We start from the raw sequence: 19246 nt of genomic DNA, 5'->3' as shown, positions 1-19246 counted from the left end.
CGATTTTTCCTGAGGTTACTTAGCTCTTTTAGTTTCTCCTGAGTTCCTTATTATCCTTCTCCCATTCATGATCTTCAGAATTAAACCGGTGGTGTACTGCACCCCCTCTGGCCTTCCCGGGATTTTTGGAACTGCAAAGTCATGTGCCCAGGGGAGAAGCCACTCACTGTTCTTAGGTGACTTTTGTGCTGCCTCATATTTGGTGTGGCCGAGAAGACACTGTTCACCCTAACCTGGTTGAAATTCCACCTCCTCCACTGGCCTGCTGTGACCTTGAGCAAATGACTTAACCTCAGTGCACTTCCTGTCACCTGGAAAGTGAGATAATACCGCCTATCTTCATGGGTTCTTAGGAGGATTAAAATAGATGACAGGAAGAATTCTTAGCACAGTGCTTGTCACAAAACCCATCAGTTCAGGAAGTGCGACTGTTAACTACCAGTCATTGCCAGCCCTGAGTCACCTCCCCTCCATGCAGCTTGTCTGTTCCTCTCGCCCATCCTTCGAGCCAGGACGATCGCGTCCTAGAAATGGAGAAACAGAGGCAGGAGGCTAAGTAATGTGCCCAAGGTCATACTATACTGGAGTGGTGATTCAAATAAAAGTGCCTGGGACCAAAATCAGCTCTTTCCAGGATATCTCGCCACGAGGTTAACTATCTGGGGCTTTTGACCTGTGTAACATTAATTTTTAAAGTGCAGGATACATTACTGTATTGTGTGGGTACACGATTGCAACTATGTAAAAATGTTGAATTCCTGTGGAAGGTGATAAAGAATTAAGCAGAATTAAGCATTTTGGCCTCTCTGGGATAGTGTTTTTGATCACTGTTTTGGGGAAAATGTTTTCACAATGTGTGTGTATTTAACTCAGCCCTTGTGTGGATTTATTCTAATAAGGTGGGAGGGGAGGGCCAGGAAGGAGGGCACAGCTCTTGGAACAGGCAGAACCTTTAAAGGCCCCTGAAGTTGCAATGTCTAGGCATCGTTTATATAGGGCTGGCCCTGTTTGCTATGGATGGTTTTCTATTATGGATCGTGCAATCTCTGTGAATTACAATGACATTGTTTCATGAGATGTGGCCTCTGTATACCCAGGGACAGGTACCAGCCGGCTTTCCCACGCTGCCCTGAGGTCATTGCCCTTGTGGCCTCACCATCTAGAAGAAGGGTAAAGTACTATTTCTTCCTCACCCCCAGGGCAGCTGCCTTCCAGATTCTTGTGTCCTGTCCAAGCACAGGCCTTCTCAGCATGATTGACTTGCAGCTGTCAACTCAGGCAGGGGAGACCTACTCACAGGGGCATGCTCTCGCAGGCCAGGCACGTCAGATCAGAGGAGGTGAACCCCAGGACGGGAGACACCCATATAGTGACAAGAGGCTCCTTTTTTACAATATTCTCACATAAATTAACAGAAAGTTTTCTTAGCATTTCTCAAGGCTGGGGTTGTTCAGTTTTAGACGGTATCTGGCTCAAGACTGGGCCTGACCGAGCTGCTCCTTTTCACATACCAGCCTTCCTCCCACTCAAGGTGAAGATCCTGTCAGCCCTGGCTGGTAGCTGGCCTGGGGTTTCTAGCTCCTGTAAGCAATTGTTTAAAGAACACGTACATCTCAAAAAGAGTAAACCACAGTGCATAAGCAGTCTAAATCCTAACTTAGAGCTGTGATTCTGCCCACAGTGTGGAAAAAACCATTACAAAAGGCGGTCTATTTCTTTCAAGCAGAGCCTTAACTTCTCCAGCATCTCCAGTTCAGAGCAGGGTCCCAGCCATACATTTGCATATGTAAGAAACCATTGTTTTCCCAGGATTGTGAGTGCGTGAAAAAGGCATTCAGGTCTACTGAAAGCTTATTTGCAACTTCATCAAGGATGGGGTCTCCTTATTCTACTAGTCCTTTCAAGGCTTCAGAGGTCTTAGGAGGCTGGTCTCGGGAACTGCATTACTCTCCTTCCACAAGCTGGGAGGTGAGGGGAGTAGGGAGGGTGCACAGGAACATGGAAAACATCTGTATGGTGAAGCCAGAATTAAGACAACTGACAGAAAACAATTGCAGTGTATTGTTAAAAAGGGTTAATAGCCAGAATATATAAAGAATTCCTATGGATCAGTAAGAAAAAGACAACCCATTTTAAAATAGGACACAGGCCATAAGCAAGCAATTCACAGAAGAAATACAAATAGTTCACAAACATGTGCAAAGACTTTAGTGTCTTTTTATGATAACACTGTTTAAGGAAATGAAAACAGTGAGAAATCAGATTAGCAAAACTAAAAAGATTAATGAGTTTCGTCAAAAGTGTCAAGGAAACTAAGGAAATGTAAAGTGGTACTTCCTTTTTTGAGGGCAATTTGATGATTGCTGTCAAATTTATAAGGTTGTTTTGGGTTTGAATTTCAAACCCCTAATTAAAGTTCCTTCACTTTTCTCCTTAGAAACAGTTTTGCCTCAAGCTAAGCAATGTAGGAAAGAGGACGGGGAGGGAAGAGACTGAAGCTCTCTTAGCCAGATACCTGCTTACGCTGGTCAACCAGGAGGGCAGCGCCCCGCAGGGACCCTGGGTGGCAGGGCTCCTCCTGGAGCTGTGTGGGGCAGTCTGCAAAGCTGCTGCCTCTTGGAGCACTGCTCAGAGCTCTTCTTCACTCCTGAGAAGCCTTAGAAGCCTGGACCACTCTCCCAGCCCATGGTGTCCCATCCTCCCCATCTCTCTGTGGAGATGTTCTCCTAATTTCTATTCCAGTCTTGAGAATGAGAATTCTGTCAAAGTATTACAGGTACCTGTACTCAGGGCACTCAGCCCATTAATTATACTTAATGCTTTTAGCTAACACCTTTATCTCTCATCTTCGCTGGATTACAGAGCTGAACTGATGCTATTTCACTTCATGGGAGTGTTTTTATAGGATGGGTCCCTAAAAGTGGAATTGCTGGGCAAAGTGTACATGAACCTACACTGGAATAATTTCCAATTTTTATTTTCACCTTCAGAAACTTAAGCTTTAAAAAGAAAACCTGGGGGCCGGCCCGGTGGTGCAAGCGGTTAAGTGTGCACGCTCCACTGCTGCAGCCCGGGTTCGCCGGTTCGGATCCCGGGCACGCACTGAGGCACTGCTTGGCAAGCCATGCTGTGGCGGCGTCCCATATAAAGTGTAGGAAGATAGGCACAGATGTTAGCCCAGGGCCAGTGTTCCTCAGCAAAAAGAGGAGGATTGGCAGATGTTAGCTCAGGGCTGATCTTTCTCAAAAAAAAAAAAAGAAAAAGAAAAAGAAAACCTATTTTCCACACACAGCATTCCTGAGGTGGAGTGCGCAGTGGAGTCCTTACGATGAGCTGTGAGTGGTCAGAGGCTTCTACGCTTCCTAAACTCCGGCCTGCTATGAATGAAGTACCTTTCAAACCAGCAGTTCCATTTCTTAGAACTCCATCCAGTAGAAATAATTACTTATAAACATGAAAATACGTATAGGAATGGTCACAGCAGCATTGCTGGTGATGTTTAAAAACAGGAAAATAGTGCCCAGGAATAGAGTGACTAATTAGATTATGGTGTATCCTCCTCATGAATGCAGCTATTGCAAAGCTGTTATAAATGTATATACATACGCTGATGTGATGACAGCTACAGTATATCAGCTTTCAAAGTTCCACATTCAGAAAATGTATGCTGTGCGATTCATTTATATCAAACAGAAAATAAAGGACCACTGATATGTGTGTATGTATTTGTGAATACGTAGGAAAAGGTCCTGAAGGCTACACATCAAAAGGTCCTGAAGGCTTCTAGAGAGTGGAATTGTAGGGGCAGAGAGGGAAAGTGAGGGAGGATTTTGCTTTTTACTCTCACTCTTTCTGATAACTTGAACTTTTTATAATGTGCATGAGTAACTTTTGTAATTTTTTAAAAAGATGTTTAAAATCTCTGTTTAAAAATTAATCTCTGATTAAAAATGTTTAATCTCTGTTTAGAAAAGAGATTTTTATGTGTTTGGCAAAAGAGAGTAAAAAACCCAAAATAAAAATGCATCAGTGTTTAGGAACAAATTTGAACTCTCTAACTTGGTGATCCCCTACCTGTGCACTTTTCATCCTATATGATGCATTTTTTCCAATCAATAGAGACCAAAATAGGAATATCAGGTCAAAACAAAACAAAACCCTTAAGGCCACGTTGAAAGAACAAGAAGAAAATCTATGTGATTCTTGTTTTTATTTTGCAGTGGAAAAAAACTAGGCATGAAGCTTGAAGAAAAAGGTTAATGCAATTGGTTTTATAAAATATAGGGTTTCTAAGTGACAAAACGCACCAAGACATAAAAAGACAGGCTGAGAAAAAATATTTGCAACACATAGCAAATGGTTACTTTTCTTAGTATACCAAGAGCACTCAGAAAAAAACAACAATAGAAAAATAGGCAAACTACATGAACAAGTAGCTCTCCGAAAAGAAAAATAAAACAAATTACTTAGTCAATTAAACAAATATGTATACCCACTATGTGCCAGGCACTGTTCGGAGCAGGTGAACAGCAGTGAAGGAAACAGATGATAATTCCCGCCCCGTGGAGGTTACATTCTGCTGAATTTGGAAAGAGGCTTGACTTCACTGTTGAAATTTAAAGTTATGTATAATTTTCACTTATTGGCCAAAATTATAATTACTAAAACTCAGTGTGGAGATAGATACTTTCCTGTGCTGCTGGTGGGAATACAAATTGGTGAGGCCTTTTTGGAGGATATTTTCACAAAAACAATTACAATTTAAACATTTATATACTTTGATGCAGAACTTCCACTGATAGAAGCTTCTGTTGCCGAGATGCTTGCACAGTTGTACAAAGTTGTGTGAAAGAATTGCCATTTATTTTATTTTTTTTGTGAGGAAGATCAGCCCTGAGCTAACATCCATGCCAACCCTCCTCTTTTTGCTGAGGAAGACCGACTCTGAGCTAACATCTATTGCCAATCCTCCTCCTTTTTTTCCCCCAGAGCCCCAGTAGATAGTTGTGTGTCATAGCTGCACATGCTGTATGTGGGACGTGGCCTCAGCATGGCCGGAGAAACGGTGTGTCGGTGTGAGCCTGGGATCCGAACCCAGGCCGCCAGTAGCGGAGCGTGCGCACTTAACCACTAAGCCACGGGGCCGGCCCAAGAATTGCCATTTAGATATTGCTTATGATGGAGAGACACTGGAATGACTCAAATGGCCGTTATTGAGGGACTGGAATTATAGGGGACACAGGCACTGCAGAACTCTGTATGGTCACTAAAATTGTGAGCAAGTCCAGTATCTAGTGACTTGGAATAATGTCCAAAATACTATTAAATTTAAATAGGAAGTTACATAACAGGTTGCCTAGTAGGATCCTGTTACTGTTAAATATGAAAAAATAAATGAAATAATAATGGTAGTTATAATGCAGCCTATGTTAGGGTGCAAACAGAAAGTGTCTGAAGGGATACACACAAGGGTGAACATTAGCTACCTCTGGAGGATGCATTCATGAGGGAACTCTCCTTTCCAGATTATACCTTTCTGAATGTTTGATTTTCCTAATAAGCACCTATTGACTTTGAAAAAAAAGAATTTTCAAAACATTTTACCTTTTAGGAATTTTTACATGCCGTCGATTAGAGACATATCACATTGAGCTTTACTTGTTGGGGACTGGAGAGTCAGTGGTTTTTCTCAGAAGTAGTGACAAAAGCTATGTTGTAGGGGGTGATGGTGCACCATTTTCATCAAAACCTTGATAGTGACAGTGTTTTTGGTTTCTATTATTCTCAACCTCAGAATTAAAGAAACTCGTTCACTCCCAAACTTGCAGGGAATTCTCATGTCACCAAAGGATGTTGCTAAGAGAGTGACTTGTCAAGCCGAGAGACATGGATGGGACACAGCTGGTGCTGGAGAGTCCACCAGGACACGTCTCTGCATACCTACAACCTCTCCCAGCTGTCTGCCATGACACCCGAAGATAAACAGGGGCACCCAGAAGGGTAGGGCAGGAAAGAAGGGCAGGGTGAGGCCCCTGGATATACTCAATGTGAGCTCCTGTTCACGGTCCTCCTGCCAGATGCCGGGTGATTTTATAGATTATACTGTTTGTTACATAGCAACCCTGTGAGCTAAGTCCCATTAGTCCCGTTTTCCAGGTGAGGAATTGGAGACTCAGGGAAATTACATTTGTCCAAGGGCCCAGAACTAACAAGGGCCAAACCTGGGATCTGAACCCAGATTAAAGTCCACGCCCGCTTTCTACAGCCCTGACATAGTGCCTTTCTGTCCAAGAGATGAAAGATGTGAGGAGATTAGTGACTGTTATGCCAGGGTGTGACATTTGGGGAAAACACTGACAACCAGGTTAATTGAAGGGGAATCCCGGGAAGCCTTAGTGAGCCTTTCGTGCCTGGGAATCAAGCTGTCACTGAAATGGAATCATGTCATTTCCAGTCCCCATAGTGCCCGTTCCGTTTCCCCAAACCAGAGTGTTTTCTCCAGGGATGTATAGAATGTAGATCGCTGAAGCCTTTCTTCAGGACCCTGGTCATCATTCCTCCTCATTGATTCTGCCCTCTGTCTCACACCTGAACTCACTGTGGGGGACAGACCCCATTTTTAAGGTAATTATAGTAGCAGAAGCAGTGACTATATTGGCACAGGGTCATCACAGAGAAAACGTGTTCAGTAGCTTCTCAGGAGCCTGTACACCCAGAACTTCATTTCTTCATTTCTGCTCCTCACCAGGAACAGTTTACTACACTACAGGACGTTGTGAAGACAACAGAGCCAGTCTCTGTAATGGAGAGCTACAGATACGGGGACCACTTACGAACACTGAAGTAGACGAAAAATGAGGGACTAAAACTGACAGTTGTTTTCCAATGATTTAAACTGGCAATCTGTTTTACAACCATCTTTGTTTTTACTGTATCTTCTTATAAGCTTTTAAATTTATTTTTTGTACTCAGAGTGCCATATTGGCAGCAGTGTTTCCAAATCCTGCACACTAATGGCACTGACGGTTAATTATTACACGTATAGTCAGTGATATGCTGTCCATCCAAGCGGCTATCCTCAGGGCCTCAAAAGTGGTAAAGACTTGATAACTTTAATCTTCATCATCGTTTTAGTATTATTCCATAAAACTGAGGGTCTTCTGAGTCCCTGCCTAAGGGACTAAAAAGAAGCACATATAATTTTGTTTTTGCTTGGAGAGAGATATGGGAGTAGGTAGGAATTAATAGTATGTCTCTGTGCTTATCACATGATAAATTAATGTGTTTCAACCAAATCAAATAGGTCCCACACTTTGGATCCACAAAATTTTGTATAAATGATAAAAGTTTTGATCGGCTTTTGACTAAAAAGTTGAATACCACTGAATCTCCCTGGGCCCTTTAGAGCTAATAGTCCTGCCACTGAGCATCTCTCAGACAAAATTCCAACCAACAGGTTGGAAAACAATAAAACTCCAATACTAGATATTTGGAAGTTGTCCCTAAGTTTTGCTTAACTCCAGGATGATTCCTAAGTTCATTTGTATATTGCTTCAGAAAACGCGTGTGTCCTTCCAGTTCAGTACCCCCCACCCCAACACACACACACTTAGTCCACATCTGAGGTCTCAGGGTTCACTCTTCACCTCTGGAGAGGGGCTAGAGTCTGCTGTTTCTGGCTCTGACTACTTCCCTAATGCTCAGCCTTGCACCTCCCCCTGCTTGCCGAGCATTGAGTCCAACGTGTGTTTATCAGCACCCACTGTACACAAAGTGCTTTGCTAAAAACAGTCTCCAAATCCAAAACCAAGCTCTTGCTCTGCCATGCCAACCAGCTTTTCTTTTCTCCTAACTTACTCATTTTTATTACCATGAGTGCTGTTCTCCCACTTTAAAGCCTCAGAGTCTTCCTTGACTTCTCCTTCTTTTTCCCCATCTTACTTGAACTTTCCTCCTCAGTGTCATGAACACACCCCATGTTCAGTCGTTAAATACATATTTGTCAAGTGCTGCTATTTGCTGGTACTGTTCTAGGTGCTAGGAATAGTTTGCCAGTGGGAATCAGGCAAAAATCCTGCCCTCCCGAAGCTTGTATTCTAATAATTAGTGTGTCCTGAGAGAGTCTTCCAGCATCACCTAGCTGAGCCCTCTGCTGGGCTTCCATCTCAGGTGGAGTCTATTCCGCCCACCCCAGATTTCCTGAGTCCCAGTCATGGTCTCTCACCTAGACGGCTCTCTCTGTGGTAATATCCTGGGGACCACAACGCTCTTTTACTTCCTGTCCTTGGGCAGATCTCCCGAACTCCACTTAGGCTTCCTTCTCTTCCCTTTCTCTCTACAATACCCTGCCCCTCCTACCCACCCCCCCAACAACAAAAGCCTCAGTGGAGGCCACCTCCTCTGCCCCCATCACTCTAGGCTTTGAAACAAAATCAGGACAAGCTGAGTTGTCTTCTCGGGATCTGGTAACGTTTGTTTTTTACCCTGTAACAGAAAAGTCCCTGAGCCAACAGAACCCCAAAGCTTGGTTACTTTCTTGAGAGGGAGGAGGGGTAAATATTTACAGCAGGGGTACGTGGGGGAACATAAAGAGGTTTAAGACAGATTCTTATTAAGAGTCATCAGTAACACAAGGCAGAGTGTGGCAGCCCCAAGGGAATCAAAACCATAGACAGACAGCGGTGGGAGGTCAGGGGAAGCAGAAAGGAGGTAACATCTCTTGAGCACTGAGGAGGGTCTTTGCATTCGTTACCACATTTAATAGCAACAAACCTGGGAGTTAAATATTATGCGGATAGTAAGGAGAGAACAAAAACAGACGCAAAAGCAGATTCAAACCTCGGTCTGGGTGGGTCCAAAGCCCGGGCTGATTCATTTGGCAGAAAGAGAGGGAGCTAATACTTCTGTTAGGAAATCCCTCAGTTGACTCTGACATACACAGAAAAAATTTAGCGGAAGAGAACAGACGTAACTTAAGTCCCAAGTTTCTGGATTTTAATAAAATAGTGATCCATTTATGTCTTTAATTTTTTTAATTTTCAAACTAAACTTCAAATTTTCCATTACATTTACATTTCTATGTTTTTCCTCTGGTAGAAATTACACTCTTCTTACTGTACTTAAAAATAAAGATCCACCCAGGAGTGGACCAACTAGTAAAAACAGAGTCTGACAGAGTCCTGTGGGCCTTCCTAGTTCCTCTCTTTATAAATGTTGTTTCACGATGGATTAAATACTTGTTTTTGGAATTGAAGAGCCTTTCCCAGACTATGGTCTGTTGGGAGAAGCTAACCTGAGTTTCAAGAACAAGGATTCCTAGGCAAATAAGATGGAGTTCTAACCCCCCCACAAGCCATAACATAATACATATTAGCATATTAAAGGGTCAGATAAAAACAGCACTAAAGATGTTTAACTTTGCTTAATGGTTAAACAAATTTAAACAAGCTCCTTTTTTCTGGGGAAAGACTCTTCAGTATTCTATTATAATCTACTCCTCTATCTCCCAAAGCCTTTAAAACAAGAAACAAAACTGCTGTAGGTTTGATTCTCTGCGTACCCAGTTAGAAAACCAGGGTTGGGATCCTTTTATGAAATCAACCATGAATATAAAAGATGGAGACGGATGTCACTTCATGAGAAAAATATTTAGGGAAAAAACTGCACAGCAAACTTTCAGTGATAGATTTAATATAAAATCATCGCTGTACTGTTCTTGGAACCACAAGTTGTCAGCATTTCTTAACATTTTGTTGTGTAAGTACTTAATATGATTAGTCATTATTTTAAACTGTGTGTTTTGGTTCAGACATAATAAAATGGATTCTGGTCAAAATTCAAGTCAATTTCTGAAATAATTTTCTATCTCTTTGCTAACTGGCTTTTATTCATCTCTAGAGAAGTAGCTTGTACAATCTAAATGCTTTAATGTAAGTATTTTTGCAATCAGTCTTAGTGCAACAGAAACTCCTTTGGCACCAACCCCTGTCTACTTATTTCCAGCAAAACTTTGTAGTACATCAGAACGTGAATTGATCATGTAAATAGTGGGAATGGAATACGACATTCACATCATGATTTCTTTCATTTATATGTTTTTCGAGAACCTACCGTACGCCCAGCACAGTCGCATCGAGGGACGGGCATACGGAATTCTAGACTTTGGAGTTCCTGCCTTGAGAAGCGATGTGGGGAAATAGGCCTACAGGCTACTTCACTAGATCCTATGTGTGTCAGGCACTGGCTGCGTCCAGAGAACACAGTGGTGACACACAGGGGCCCGCCTCAGCAATGCTGGCAGACTGGCAGACGTATGAGACAAACACTGTGTATCGGGGTATTGTAACTGTTAGACATAGAGTGTAGTGGAAACTAGAGAAACAGCGTCCTGGGAGTGTCTGGAAAGATGACACTTGTGATTTGCTTTATGCAGATAATAATCTTCGTTGTTTACTTTTTTCTTAAGGATTTTCCTTTACTACTATTATCTTATCTTTGCTTAAAATAAAGCATGCATGTATTCAGAATTTTCCTAAAGAAAATTTCTACCCAAGGATTCTGAGCCAGTGAGGAGTGAAGACATTTCCAAAAAGGTCTTTAAGGGTCTAACCTTCTGACCCAGATCACACAACAGAGCTATAAACCCTAACATAGATTATTGGGCCCCACCCAGGGCTTCTGATTCTGTAGAACTAGGGTGTGGCCTGGAAATTTTTATTTCTACCAGGTTCCCAGAAATTGCTGGTGCTGCTGGTCCAGGGACCATACTTTATGAAGCATAGTTTAGGGGATTAAATATACCAACTTCCCAAGTTGAAATCACTATTAAAGGAGTATGAGACAGATAAGATCTGTTTCACAGGAGGAATAACAAGGCACAGGATCCAAAATACTTTGAAGATGAAGTGCTTTATGATTTGACTTGAAATAGCACTTTTCCATCTCCCATAGGCAGACATTCTAGAAATTTAGATTAAAAAAAATTCTGACTACATTCAAACAGTAGTATGATGTCAGACTTTGTGATGAGAAGGCCGTCCTGAGAATGTAGGGGAAGGCAGGCTTCTTTTGACGGGGCATCTTAGGAAACAAGCGTCTAAGGCAGCGTCCATGAGGGAACAAAAAGCACAGGGATAGTAGTGATGGTCCAGACAGGCTGGGCAAATGGAGGGCACAGGAGTCAACTAAGAGGCTTTAAAGAAGAAAACCAAAACGAAAGTGGAGAGAATCCGTATTTTTAGATTAATCTGCCTGCAGTCTGAAAACCCAGTGTGCCCGACACCAAGAGGAGTACCCTGAGAGGTTGAGGCATGAGTAGAAACATAATAACCACGTCAAGAAAAGTATCCATGCTGTGTTATTTTCCTCCTGCTGCTGTACTTTGTTATGGCAAAGTATACTTTATTGGCTTAAAACAACACGAATCTATTTTCTTAAGGTCCTGGAGACCAGAGGTACGAAATGAAGATGGCGGCAAGGCTGCACTCCTCCTGGAGGCCCGAGGGGAAGATGGGTTTTCCTGCATCTTCCAGCTTCTAGAGGCTGCCTGCATGCCTTGGCTCATGGCCCTTCCTCCGTCTTCAAGGCCAGCGGCAGAGCATCTTCAAATGCCCCTCTCTGATTGTGACACCAGTTTCTCTCAACACATGTCCTTTTCTGACTCTGACCCTCCAGCCTGTGATTACACGGGGCCCACCTGGATCATCCGGGATACTCTCTTCATCTCAAAATCCTTAGCTTAATCACATCTGCAAAGTGTCTTTTGCCACATAAAGTAACATGTTTAGTTTCCGGAGATTAGGAAGTGGACATCTTGGGGGGGGGCATTATTTAGCTTCCCACATATGCCATTTATTTTGTTCTGATCAAAAAATACTTGGAGTAGTGTTTTCACTACTGGGCCTCACATTTTCAGGAGGAAATTGATAAATGGTGTTATAGAGAAGAGAATGACCACGGATCGTTCATTCACTCAGCAAACATTGGTGAAATGTTCATGATGTGCCAGGCATTGGGCAGGGAGAACTCCAGGGATGCAGATAAGGACACTTGAGGCCCTGGAGCGTAATGCATCTGAGCCGGGGGTCTGGAGTCTAATCACCCAGTTTTGAATCCTGGCCTCAACATCCATACCCTGTGTGACCTAAGCAAATTTCTTAATCTCTCTGTGCCTCAATTTTGTCACTTATGAGATTGAGATAAAATGTTAACTGCCCCACAGGGTTCTTGTGAAGATTAAATGAGTCGTGACAAAGCCTTTGGCACACTGACTGGCATATGGCGTTCGGTGGACATTGGCATTGAGGCGAAGGTGAGGGAACTATGGACAAAGCCTGGCATGCATAACGGCCGCAGGGACTTTGGGGAGGCTTCCAGAGCTGGGTCTTGAAAGTTGAGTTTCTTACAGTCAGTGGAGGAGAAATGAGGGCTGTGCCATGAGCAGAGGCAGGGAAGGATCTGGCAACCGTGAGGAACGGCTGAGGAGACTGGGGAAGCCTCAGAGTCACATGAGAGCTGTGTTCAAACACTGTGCTTGGGCAGTTGACACAACAAAGAGAAATTAGACTTATTTTACTTCTATCCAGAAAAATACCCAAGCCCAAGAGAAAATGGCAAAAACGACCTTCATCCCAATATTTGAAAGAACTTGTGAATAATAAGGATTTCCTTAATTTTTTGGAGGATGATATAAACCGTTCTTGGTGCACCACTGACTGAAAACACCCTGCCTTCCTCGTGGGGCGGTCTGTCGTACATCCGTCTTCCCCTTTCCCCTTGTCCATAGAAACCCGCGTGTTTTCAGGAATCAGTGGGCCAAAAATGTCAAGGGAGGCTGGGCTTTTCTGGCCCCCGGGGTGTAGATCAGGGTGGGTTTGACCCAGCCATGGTAACCATTGCCTTTGTCGTTGGTTAGGCTAGGAATGGGCAGTGACACAATTCTTGCCAGTGAGATAGGAGAGAAGGCCTTTGGAAAATTTCTCCTTACCATTTATTCAAAACATAAATGAGGAACGTGAGTGCTCTCTCTTTCCCTCTTCCAGCTCTGAGACATGGTTATGTGAAGACGTGATGCCTGAAGATGTGGCAACGTCTTGAAATGGTAGAGGACACATCTGAGGACATCAGAGCAAGAAGACAAAAAGGATCTGGGTCCTTGATGAGGTGGATCAGCTGCTAAATGATCCAACCCTGGGAGCATCGTAAAGTATGTCGTTTATTGTATTAAAATGGAATAAAATCAAATATACTCAATGTTAAAGCCAGACACATTTTTCCTTCTCACAGCCCAAAAAGTATCCTGGATCGACAACTGGCAGCATCAAACCTTGACAATCCAGGCTCTCATCAGAAAATAACCATAGACTATGGTCTTATCAAAATATTAGCTCTGAGAACTAATTTTGAATGAAGATTACTGACCTGATTTTCAGGTGAGAGATTCTGTTAGACACATTTTTTGTACATTTTTTCTCTAGTTATCCTCAATTTTATTTTTTAGATCAAATCATATCATTAAAGGGCTATACTTATGCAGCCATTACAGTTACCACCACAAGGTGTCCACTAATGGAATGAGTCGGCTGTATTAACTATATAATTGCCGTTCAGAATTAATTCCTGCATAGGTAAAGGATTAATTTTCTAATTCCTAAAATTTCTACAATTCTGAGATTCTATGATATCAAAATTTCTAAGTATTGCACTAAAATCCCTGCATATTGATAGACTGATTCATTTGCTATTGCAAAAATTCAACCAATAGATTGTCAGGAAAATGTGCCAACAGCAACAAGTTAATGGAGGCTGCAGGACAGATTCTTTCCAAACTTTTTTCCCTTGTGTGGAAGAGAGCACTGTCCCTCTGATTTCTGCTAAGTGTCCTTTTTGGACCATATATCCCTCAATACCCTTACAGTCTCCTTACGCTTCTCACTTCTGCATTTTCTCTTTTTTTTTTTTTTTTTTTTTTTCCCCCCAAAGCCCCAGTAGATAGTTGTATGTCATAGGTTCACATCCTTCTAGTTGCTGTACGTGGGACTCGGCCTCGCAGTGGACGGAGAAGTGGTGCCTTGGGGCGTGCCCGGGATCCGAACCCGGGCCGCCAGCATCAGAGCGCGCGCACTTAACCACTAAGCCATGGAGCCGGCCCCTGCATTTCCTCTTCTATCCCCTCCATCTCATCCTCATTTTGAATCAGGGTGTGTTGAAACGGTTTGCTGGCCCCGTTTAGGTTCCGGAAAAGGACGGTTCCTCAGGGATAGCAGTGACATGCTTTTCTCTTCTCACATTGCTTTTGCTTAAAGATTTTACAGGACCTACGTCTACATTTGCATCTGAAAGGAGTGGTTTCATACTGAGCCACATCCTTGCCCAAGTTTATTGAAAATATCGGTAAAGGACAACACATTCACAAGAATCCTTTCTTTAAAAACTAGGCAGAGCAAGAAAATTGGAGCTGTTTTCTCCAAGTCTAGGGAAGAATGTCCAGTCGAACTTTAATTACATAGTCTGAAACAATGGAGAAAGACGAGGTGTTCTTGCTTCTCTCAGGCCCTCTTCAGTGAGAGGTTGATGGTTTCCAGAAGTCTGCAGTGTTGCAATCATTTTTGTGGCATTTACAGCACTAGACTGTATAAACTATATTTTCTTATTTTTTATATTCTTGATGTTCTGGCATTTGGGGCCTCACTGACTGTTGTGATATTGTGATTTATAATAAGAAATATATATTTGGTCTTCATCCCCAATTCTGGCACAGAATTCCTAAAACCCTTGGAATTTCCTAAGTAATGAGAGTGACCAAGGGGTCTTTTGTTGTGTTATTGAGGTGACTTTAGGACCACACCTAAGGATGGGGGCTGGTGGCCAGGAGAACCAACCATGTGATTAGAGGATTGGAACTTTCAGTAACCCCCACCTCCGGGGAGGGGTGGGGGCTGGAGATTGAGTTCAACCACTGATGGCTAATGATCTAATCGACCATGCCTATGTGATGAAGCCTCCATAAAAACCCGAAAGGATGGGGTTTGGAGAGCTTCCAGGTTGGTGAACACGTGGAGATTGAAGAGCGGTGAGCTCAGAGGGCATGGGAGCTCCTTGGCCTTTCCCCATACCTTGGCCTATGCATCTCTTCCATCTGGCTGTTCCTGAGTTATATCCTGTTATAATAAACCGGTGATCTAGTAAGTAAAATGTTTCTCTGACTTCTATTCTAGATTTGCTTTAGCAAATTAATTGAACCCAGAAAGAGGGTCATTGGAACCTCCAATCTGCAGCCTGTTGGTCAGAAGCACAGGTGACAACCTGGACTTGTGATTGGTGTCTGAAGTGTGTGTGTTGGGGGGGGGGCAGTCTTGCAGGACTGAGCCCTTAACCTGTGGGCTCTGACGCTGTCTCCAGGTAGGCAGTGTCAGAATTGAGCTGAATTATATGTCACCGAGGGGTGTGGGTGAACTGCCTGGTGACATAGGGAAAACTGTCCCCCCTCCCCCTCCCCTCCAACACACACACTGTAATTGGGAGCAGAACTCTTCCTGGAGAAGGACTGTCTTTCCCAGGGTTAGCTAATTCCTAGAGATAGAGGGAGTGTGCCTTTCATGCACAATTCAACCAATCCAGAGCCCACACTCCACTCCCACCTCCTCTAACGAGCTCTCACACTCCAGGCCAATACTCCCCTGCCCTAATCACCCCAAGGCCAGGTACCAGACAATTTGGGACAGCCCCTACACTCTGGGGCCCACTGAAATTACTCAAACCAGCCAATCCTAAGCCTACTGACCCTGCTTCACCTGTTCCTTCCCACGGAAGCCACGGTAAAGGCTCTGCCACGTTCTCTTCTCACTTTTTCTGCCTCCTGACTGACCCTGATGCTTCCCCATGTGACCCTGCATGATGCGCTGTGCTTCGCCGTGCCTCCTGTTTCTAGGGATCTGCAAGGATGAAAACTTCTTTCTTCATGACAGTCATTTCCACATCTTACCGTACCTGATTAAAACAAACCCTGGGTGTGTTGTAAAACATAAACACCATTGCTATGCAGAGCAATCTAGGCAGAAGAAACAGTTTGTGCAAACTCTCCAGGTGGGAATGAGCTTAGCATGTTCAATGAGACTGGCTGAGCTATACTGTGTGAGGGGAGGGCAGTGGGCCAGGAAGTCGGAAAGGAGGTAGGAGCTAGATCCCACAGCACACGGGGCCTGAAGACAAGGGGAAGGAGTGTGGACTTTATTCTAAGTGTGAAAGGGAGTAACTACAGGATTTTAAGCAAGGAGTGCCATCAGCTGACATGTCTTTAAAAGACCACTCTGAGGGCCACATGGAGAAAGAATTACATCGAGCAAGAGCGGAAGCAGAGACACCACGTCGGAATTATCGCAGGAGTTGAGGCAAGTGGTGATGGTCACTGGGGCTCAGGTGATGGTTGTAGATATGGAGACCTGCCCCTTTCCAGATTTATGCTGAGTAATACGAAACTCAAAGTCTCAGTCTCCTACGCAACAAGCTGAAGCCCCTGCAGAATTATGCTTTGAGAAGTGTAAATTCTACCAGACAACTTCTTTCTTTGATAGAATGATGAGTCATTTTAATCTAATTAGTAAAATTCTGAAATTTAGGAAGGATTTTTTTTTTTTTTAAATCATCAGTTCAATTTTCTTTCTCCTCTTGCCTGTGCTTCTTTATTGTTTCCTCTTCAAAATGGGACTGGGTAATAATTTATCATTATTACCTGCCCAATTTATTTTCAATTTTTTTGGAAAACAAAGGTACTAGCACCCAGGTTAAAACCATTAGAGACTCAAAGCCCCCACATTTTATGGAGCCCCTTCCCAATATATGATTCTATATAAAAATAATACTGGGCCATAATGTAGGTGGAAGAGAGACCATACGATCCTAATTTTTTTATATAACTTCTTCCGTAGCTTAAAAATATTGTTATATGTCAGCTACTTTAAAAAATGTTTGTTGCCTCTGTTTTTCTGGTGCCCTAAGAATGTACTTAATCTGCTTTTGGAGAATCCAGTTCTAATTGAGCGCCTACTGCCTGAAGCTCTGTGCCTTGTGCTGGATGATGGAATAGCGTGATGTGACAGGGAACAAGTGGTGGGCTTCTTAATTATTTCTTAAGGTCATCAGAAAAGACTTCCCTGGGCCAGCCCGGTGGCTTGGCGGTTAAGTGCATGCACTCCGCTACTGGCGGCTCCGGTTCAGGTTCGGATCCCAGGTGCACACTAACACACCGCTTCTCCGGCCATGCTGAGGCCGCGTGCCACATACAGCAGCTAGGAGGATGTGCAACTATGACACACAACTATCTACTGGGGCTTTGGGGGAAAAAAGGAGGAGGACTGGCAATAGATGTTAGCTCAGGGCCGGTCTTCCTCAGCAAAAAGAGGAGGATTGGCATGGATGTTAGCTCAGGGCTAATCTTCCTCACAAAAAAAAAAAAAAGAAAAGAAAAGTAAAGAAAAGAAAAGGCTTCCCTGAAGAGGGAACTTTTAAGTTGAGGCCCAAATGATAAGAAGAACCGAGCTCTGCAAAGATCAGTGGAAGGAGCCGTCCAGGAAGTGGGAGGCGGAAAGAACAGGGTCCTGGGCGTCATGTAGCTGCCTGACTGTCAGGAGACGACATAAAACCAGCAAATTTTAACACAGTGTGGTTCCTGCTCTACCAGCCTCGAGAACAGAGGGCTCTGAGGACCCAGAGGAAGGAGGGACTAATCAGCACTGGGAACTGTGACAGAGCTGTGCCAAGCAGAGTATATGAAGATACAGAGCAGGACCTCGAAGACCGAGGTCCCGCCTACCTCGGAGACGGCTGTGAGCAACAGATGGCCATCTCCGCTCCTCATTCACTCAACCAGGATCTCTGACCTGGCTGCCTGGAAGTCTGTTTTTAACAAGCACACTCCTGATGGGAAAGCGTTTTGGAGTCCTCTGGCTGACAGAACAGGCCTTGGACTCAGAAAGATGACCTGGACATGTGGTTGAGTCTCACCCCCCTGTCTGTGGAATGATGATGGTCATGCAGTCCTCCTCACCAGGTGACCGTGAGGACTAAACAAGGCCGTATTTGTCAAGTGTCGTTGATTACGGCTATTGTAGGAAAAGCAGAGCTTTGCTCCTAACCGAGTGAAGAGCTGACTGAGTTGTCCCAGAGCTCACATAACACATCTCTGAAGCTTACCCTTAGGGAAACAGCAGTGGCGGGGCTGCAGCTGCCGGGACAGCCGAGGAGACTGGAAAAGCAGCCATCAGGGCTGGGGTGGAAGCCAGTTCCCACTGGAGCGAAGGGACGGTGAACAGCTGCGATGTTCTCACAGGTTTGTAGGAAACAGCTGGCTCTGCAGCTTTGCTTGTTTTTCTTTTCTTTTTGTTTCACTTCCTCCTTCCAAATGCGAGTTATTTATAAAGTGTTTTCCTCCCTAAAACCCAAGGCTACGCCTTGGCTAAATCGAAAGCAAGTCATCTTGTTAAAATAGGAATATAGTGATGTACACCTGAAATTTACACCATGTTGTAAGCCAATATGACTCAATAAAATAATTGGGACAAAAAAGGAAAACCCCAGGGGAAATTAGGGAGTTAGACTGGCAGAGTTTGGCAGAGGGAGGACAGGACTAGGAAATAATGGGTCGACTCAAACCCCTTCTACAGTCCACACAGCCAGCAACTGACAAGCTCGTCCCCTTCCAACTGGTCTGAGGAGCCTTGAGGAGGGGATGGGGCAGTGGTATCCACCCCCTTCACCTTAGCTATAAAATCATCCATCCCATCCTAAACTAACTACCCACAAACGGACACGCGACCAAAGAAAGCCACTCACTTTGGGATGTGCACCAAAAGAACCGTTTTCAGAAAATGGTTTACAACGGTCAATGTTATTTGCAGAAGGATGGGAAACCATCTGCCTTTCTAGTCTCCAGTTAGCTCCAAATATACATGAGATGGTGGAAATTCTTTTTCCACCATCTTAAAAGAAATCCAAGGTGGATTTCTTTTAAGCCCTACCTTCCTTCTATAGTTCTGGTAGAATAACCAATCAGGTTGCTAACACTGTTGTGAGGAGAATGGATTTCAGATTTTGTGCTTTGTGATCTGAGGGACGGCAGCAGGATGGCGTGTAAGAAGGAGCCACTCATTCACGGCATCCTGCCCTGCAGAGACAGTGAAGGGCAAGGGTAGGAGGTGCGTGGGCTTTGGGCTCAGCCAGGTGTGGGCCCCAATTCCTGCTGGGCTCTGTA

General features: G+C 43.9%; 1 protein-coding gene across 1 annotated transcript in view; it reads right to left on the bottom strand.

Annotated features, from left to right (window-relative positions):
- ST3GAL6 (ST3 beta-galactoside alpha-2,3-sialyltransferase 6) overlaps window positions 1-18209 on the bottom strand; it is a 78430-nt gene extending 60221 nt beyond the window's left edge. The window contains exon 1 of the mRNA XM_087439492.1: window positions 18190-18209. The gene's annotated coding sequence lies outside the window, so the exon portion shown is untranslated. The remainder of the gene's footprint in view (window positions 1-18189) is intronic.
- Window positions 18210-19246: the final 1037 nt, after the last annotated feature.

The sequence above is a fragment of the Ceratotherium simum genome, chromosome 15 (genome assembly GCF_057802395.1).
Source record: "Ceratotherium simum simum isolate JZ-2026a chromosome 15, ASM5780239v1, whole genome shotgun sequence".
Taxonomy (NCBI): domain Eukaryota; kingdom Metazoa; phylum Chordata; class Mammalia; order Perissodactyla; family Rhinocerotidae; genus Ceratotherium; species Ceratotherium simum.
The sequence above is the reverse complement of the archived record's forward strand: the minus strand, read 5'-3'. Positions and strand labels throughout refer to the sequence as shown.